We start from the raw sequence: 6505 nt of genomic DNA, 5'->3' as shown, positions 1-6505 counted from the left end.
ACAGTACACTCTCAATGTCACTAGAGACATAGCCAGATCACAGAAATCTCAGGAGACAGAGATAGTTGAACTCAAATGTTTATCTGAGTCCACAAAAAAATGGGAGCATTTTGAAACTCTCAAAACTAAAAGAACGGCACTGGCTGATCTTCTGGGAATAACAGCACAGGGAACGCTGGTCCGTTCGCGTTTTTTCAAAATCATGGCCAGCTCACATGGGACTCTGCTGCGATGCTCGATACTGAGCTGTCTCTGGGGGTGCTGTACGAGGCTCTGCAGGGCATAGAGAATGGTCAGGCGCCGGGTATAGACGGTCTCCCTGTTGAATTTTACAAAGCTTTTTGGTCATTGTTGGGTCAGGATGTGCTGGCGGTTCGTCAAAACAGTATAAAGGAGGGGTTGCTTCCATTGAGCAGTCGGAGGGCTGTCTTGACTTTGTTACCTAAGAAGGGAGACCTGACTGAATTAAAGAACTGGCGCCTCGTCTCCTTGTTATGTACAGACTGCAAGTTGCTTTCGAAAACATTAGCCTTGAGATTGGGGAAGGTGTTGGAGCAGGTGGTCCACCTTGACCAGACGTACTGTGTGCCTGGAAGGTCAATTTTTGATAATATATATTTAATTCGTGATGTTTAAGAAGTCTCCAGATCATTGGACTTGAAGACTGGTCTGATTTTTCTAGATCAGGAAAAGGCTTTTGACCGGGTTGAACACGAGTACTGTGGAAAGTTCTGCAGGTTTTTGGGTTCAACCCAGGTTTCTTAGCTATGGTCAAGGTTTGTATAGTGACATTGAGAGTCTACTTAAAGTTAATGGTGGTTTATGTGCTCCTTTTAAGGGATATAGAGGTATCAGACAAGGATGTGCTCTCTCTGGCATGCTGTACTCAGTCGCCATTGATCCTCTGTTGGGTAAAATAAGAGACTGTATTTCTGGTTTGATCGTTCCTGCTTGTCCTACTCCTGTGTGTGTGTCAGCGCATGCTGATGACACTGTGGTAATAACAAGCACCCAGACCGATGTGGACATATTAGTTGGGCTTTAAATTATTTTAATGTTTAATCATCTGCGAAAGTAAACTGGAATAAGAGTGAAGCTGTTTTAGTGGGGGAGTGGGATGGTGGGGACCCGAGGCTCCCTGATGGATTGACATGGAGGCGGGTGGTTTTAAATATTTAGGAGTGTATTTGGGGGACAGTAACTGGGCTGAGAAGAATTGGGAAGGAATTGTTGAGTTAAAGGTCGTCTCAGTAGATGGAATTGGTTAGTCCCCAAAAGGGTAGGGTACTGGTTATTAATAATCTTGTTGCTTCATCCTTATGGCATGAACTAGCTTGTGTGGGCCCTCCACCCAATCTGCTGGCTAATTTGCAGGCCATACTCGTGGATTTTTTTTGGGATCGTCTGCATTGGATTCCAGAAGGAGTTCTACATCTGCAGAAGGAGGAAGGCGGTCATGGACTGGTTCATCTAGCTAGCAGGACTGCAGCATTTCCAGTATATCCAGAGACTCCTCAACGGTCCCAGACAACTTGTGTGGAAGGCGGTATCTTGTAAGATTTTACAAGCAGTAGGGGGTTGCACAGGGTTTTGTTTTTAGATGAACACTAGAGCTCTGGATGCTGCTCAGTTGCCTGTTTTTATCGTGAACTTTTTAGAATCTGGAACTTTTTAAAACAGAAATACAGACTGGTCCATCTTTACACTGGCTTTTAGAGGAACCTCTGATCTATGGCTCACGCTTGGGCTTAGCGGGTGGAAACACCCCTGCACTGAATTAAGTGTTGTTGTCCTCAGGTGTCATAACCCTCTGTCACTTGGTGGACATCGTGGGGCCAGACCTCAACAATGGCTATATATGTCAGTCGTAAAAACAAGGTGTCAGGTAGCACTGACTGTGATGCCATAGGGATTCTCTCTCGACTGGTTAAATCAAATATTTTAATTGACTTTAATTATTATAAGTGTATGAATGATGTGGATGCGTTTAAAGCAATGTGGTGTTATAGTGAGGCTGTGTGCTCAGTGGATGATAACAAGCTGGTTTTCTCTCCTGAGTTCAGCTGAGACACACAGTGATGTTGTGTATTATGACTTGTTTTCTATTGCGTCTTTTTATATGATTTATAGATTGCTTTTATTTAATTTAATGTGATTTATCACAGTGTCTTACTGTTTACAGGTAAAATTGTTTTAAATAAAAGACTGTTAAAAGTAAAAAAAAAAAAGTCTCTGTCTCTTTCTCTCTCCCTCTCCACCCCCCCTCCCCCTCCCCCCTCTCTCTTTCTCTCTTTCTCTCTATGGACGTTGTGTTTGTGAGAGCGGTTGAATTCTATATTCAACTTTGTTTCCTTCTTTTTTGTTAGTTATGTGCTGTAGGGCTGTTATGTGTGTAGTTTATTGAACTGTGCACCGTTCTGCTAGTGGAGGGTTAGCGCAGGAAGGTCTTTGCTCCGTCTCTGTGGCGGGGTGTGGGAATGGCGTCTCACCTGAGCGGTGAGTCCCCGTCCCTCTCGCTCCGTCACGGGGTTCGGTGCGAAGCGGACCCTGCTCTGTCTGTGGAGAATGTGCTGTTAGCGGTGGGGGAGCGGGTGCGTTGTGAGAACATTGTCTCGGCGTCGCGGATGAACAAGGCCGTGGTGGTGTTCGTGAGGGAGCAGGAGTTGGCCCACAAGCTAATCGAGTAGTGATGTGTCGGTCGCGAACGAACCGGTTCAAAGAGCCGGCTCTTTTAAGTGAACGATGAGAGCCGGTTCCCGTCTAAGACCGAGCCATTTTTTCTAATGATTGTCATTCAACCAATCAGAGAACAACAAGCAAAGGTACCAATCAGCGAAGGGTTATACCATCAAGCAGGGAGGGGAGGGGTGGGTGGCATAACAGAGAGAAGAAACCGGATCAACCCCTCCGAGCTGAGACACTTGGTTTTCCTGAATGCCAATCTGCCTTCCAAAAAATAGTTAAAGAATACGTTAAATCAGTTAAATGTTTGTTGACAGTTGTGGTTGTTTTAATCACTATCGTTGAATGCTGCTGTTTTGCACTTTGCAGAGTATTTGTTTATTTTATTTCCCAGAAATGGATGATTATTTAATTTAATAAGCTATTTTCTAAAACCTACCTTTTGGGTTCCATTGGCTATATTTCAGAGTTTACACGTGATTTTTTATTAAGGTGTTTAAATAAAAATCCAGTTATTTATACAATTGAATGTGTGAGTGCAATCAGTGAGTTATTACAAGACAGCCATAAAAACAATTGGCCATTGCAACACTATTTATTATTTTTAATATTGAATAATATTTTTTCATATAGTCATGTAAAATGTAGGTAATATTGTTCTGTACCAGTGGAAATAAGTGGTAAAACAAAGAGCCATTTAGGAGCCGGCTCCTCAAAAAGAGCCGAAATTCCCATCACTATAATCGTGTACGGTCTCACGGTGAATGGAGAGTTTTATGCGGTAACTGAATGAAACACACGTTGAAGCTCTGGACTGCCGTACAGCAGCTTTCCTCCGGACGTTCTCCTGGCATTGACGGCCTGCCAGCCGAGTTTTACAAGCGCTTCTGGAATGTCATTGGACCAGATTTACTTGCGGTTTTTAAGTGGTCCCTGCAGGTCGGGCGACTGCCCCTCAGTACTCAGTACAGCACTAGAGCTGTACTCTCTCTTCTCCCTAAGAAGGGGGACCTGGGGCTTTTAAAGAACTGGAGACTGGTGGCGTTGCTGTGCACGGACTATAAAATCTTGTCCAGGTGTCTGTCAAACAGACTGAATGAGTACATGCATGTGCTGGTGAACCCCAACCAGACTTACTGTGTCCCACAACGGACTATAATAGACAATTTGTTCCTGGTGTGGGATGTTATTGACTTATGTACTCTCTCCTCTTGTGATGTAGGTCTTCTCTCCATTGACCAGGAAAAGGCCTTTGATAGAGTTGACCACTTTTATCTTTTTGATGTGCTGCAGTGTTTTGGTTTGGGGAATGGTTTTTTATCCTGGGTTTGCCTGCTGTACACAGATGCCTCGGTCCTGCTGAAAGTGGGGGGTGGACTCAGTTGCCCAATTAGGATGGTACCAGGTTTGGAGGAGAAATTTGTGTTGTCTGCGTACGCAGACGATATAACTGTTTTTATTAGAGGGGAGGGGGGCATTCACGAACTGACTAAGGCTCTGTGCGTTTACGCGAGAGCATCCTCAGCCAGAGTTAACTGGGGCAAGTCAGAGAGCTTTATTTTGGGACGATGGCAGGGAAGGTGGTTCCCGATGTTGCCAGAAGGCTTACTGTGGGGGGTGCAGGGCTTCTGAGAGGTACAGAGAAAAGAACAAGGAGGGGGTATTGGAGAAGGTATGCGCTAGGTTATCTAAATGGACCTGGGTCCTGCCCCGGCTGTTAGAAGAACCTCTTATTCATGGAGCCCAGCTGGATATTTTTAACCACATCTCTAATGATTTGTCCAGAGTCCTGAACCTGTCAGGAATTACAAAGTGGAGACATCTTGTGGAGTTGGCTGGTCCAGGACTCACTGACGGGGAGACTTTAGCTGCACGGCTGGGAATGAGATCACTACGTGTGGTCTTTCAACTCTTACAGGGGTGGAGATCAGCCCTCACTGCTGAGGACTGGTTTCTCCTGAACAAGTCTACCACAGGAACTGAGCCAGAGAAGAAAAAAACATTCCCTACGTGCACCATCACTCGAAACTTGGGCGACTGTGGGGGCCCGCTCCTGGAGTGTAAGGGGGAGACCAGCATAGTCATGGGGGTGGCTAGTGGAAAAACCTTATACAAAGCTTGTGTAAAAGCCTTGAACAAGAAAAAGCTGGATGGTAGGTCTGACTCTCCGTGGCGCAGGGAGTTAGGTTTGGATAATGACATAAAGCCAGAGCGGAGGGTCTTATACAAACCACCTTTAACCAAAAAAACTGCTGACCTTCAATGGAGAATTCTCCATGGCATTGTCTCAGTAAACTCTTTTATTTCTGTTTTAAATCTTGGAGTTTCACACAAATGTCCATTCTGTGCACAAAGAGAAACAGTGTTTCATGCTTTTACACATTGTTTTAGGCTCCGTCGTCTTTTTAATGTTTTACAGAATGTTTTTATACATTTTAATGTTACCTTTACACCACAGCTAAAAAGCTGTTAAAAAGGGGTTAAATACGTCTGAAGACAGAAAGACAAATGCCAATTAATGAACTTTGTCCTGGGTCAAGCTAAACTCGCTATTTACTTGAGCAGAAAAAAACGAAGTCACACTGGATGAGGATTATGACAACGTGCAGATTTTCATGAGGCTAATTAGAACGAGAATAAAGATTGATTTTAACTTTTATAAAAGCATGAATAACTTAGACTCGTTCGAGTCAGAGTGGTGTTATGGGGACGCAGTCGCTCAGTGGAGGAAGGGGAACTCTTATTTGCACCTGATTTCATTTAAAATGGTTTCTGTTTTTTGCTGTTGCAGTGTTTTAATTTGTGCACTTTTACACATCTATTTATTTATTTAACCTTTTTGGTTAATTAATTATGGTATTTATTATTGTACAGTTTTGAAACGTGGACTGATTTAATAAATGTGTGTTAAAAGTAAAAAAAAAGTCTCTCTCTCTCTCTCCCTGTCTCTCTTTTCTCTTTCTCTCTCTCTCAGATGAGGATGAGTGTGAGGATAAAGGTCGGTGTGGAAATTATTCGATCTGTCACAACACATTCAGCAGCTACTATTGCACCTGTGAGGAGGGATATGAGTCCAGAACCACGACCAACTTTACATCAGGGACTGGCCAGTGTAAAGGTGAGACACACAAGGACACACTTAAAGAGGAATCCCACCGTTGTTTTTAAAGTCCTCCTGTAAGTCAGTGTGTTTCAGATGTTACTGTGGTGGTGAATGGAACCAGACGTCCTCATTTCTACAGAACAAACCCAGCATTTAATTTCCTCTCCACCATCATCAGAGACCTCCTCCAGTCCAATTCACTGTATATGGAATAACGATGATGATGGTGATGAAGATGATGATGATTTCTTTGGGACAGTTTTAAATTAAAGAGCTGTGTACTTCTTCAGTCATGAATGGTGTAAAATGAACACAGTGATGGTCAGGCATCAGCAGCGTGTTCATAACTATTTCATGTTCATTTCTGTGTGTAGCCTTTAGACAACGACCTCTGCTTCCATTCACCAACACTGAACCATTCTGACTCTCTACATTTCTCCACAGTGGAGCATCTACAAATGAATTCTACAGAAATATTGGAAACACAGTGGAATTCCTCTTTAATTTCTCTAATCACATGTTGAATCATCTGTAATGAAGAACACATGACCTGCTTCTCCTGACACTGTAAATGTCTAAGGCTTCCTCTCTCCCTGATTCCTCTCTTCCACCTTTCAGATTTAAACGAGTGTTTGAGAGGTGAGGCTTGTTCCAACGTCTCCAACAGCAAGTGTGTAAACACTCTGGGATCATATAAGTGTGTGTGTTTACCTGGTATCC

The sequence above is a fragment of the Hoplias malabaricus genome, chromosome 2, assembly GCF_029633855.1.
Source record: "Hoplias malabaricus isolate fHopMal1 chromosome 2, fHopMal1.hap1, whole genome shotgun sequence".
Taxonomy (NCBI): Eukaryota; Metazoa; Chordata; class Actinopteri; order Characiformes; family Erythrinidae; genus Hoplias; species Hoplias malabaricus.
The sequence above is the reverse complement of the archived record's forward strand: the minus strand, read 5'-3'. Positions refer to the sequence as shown.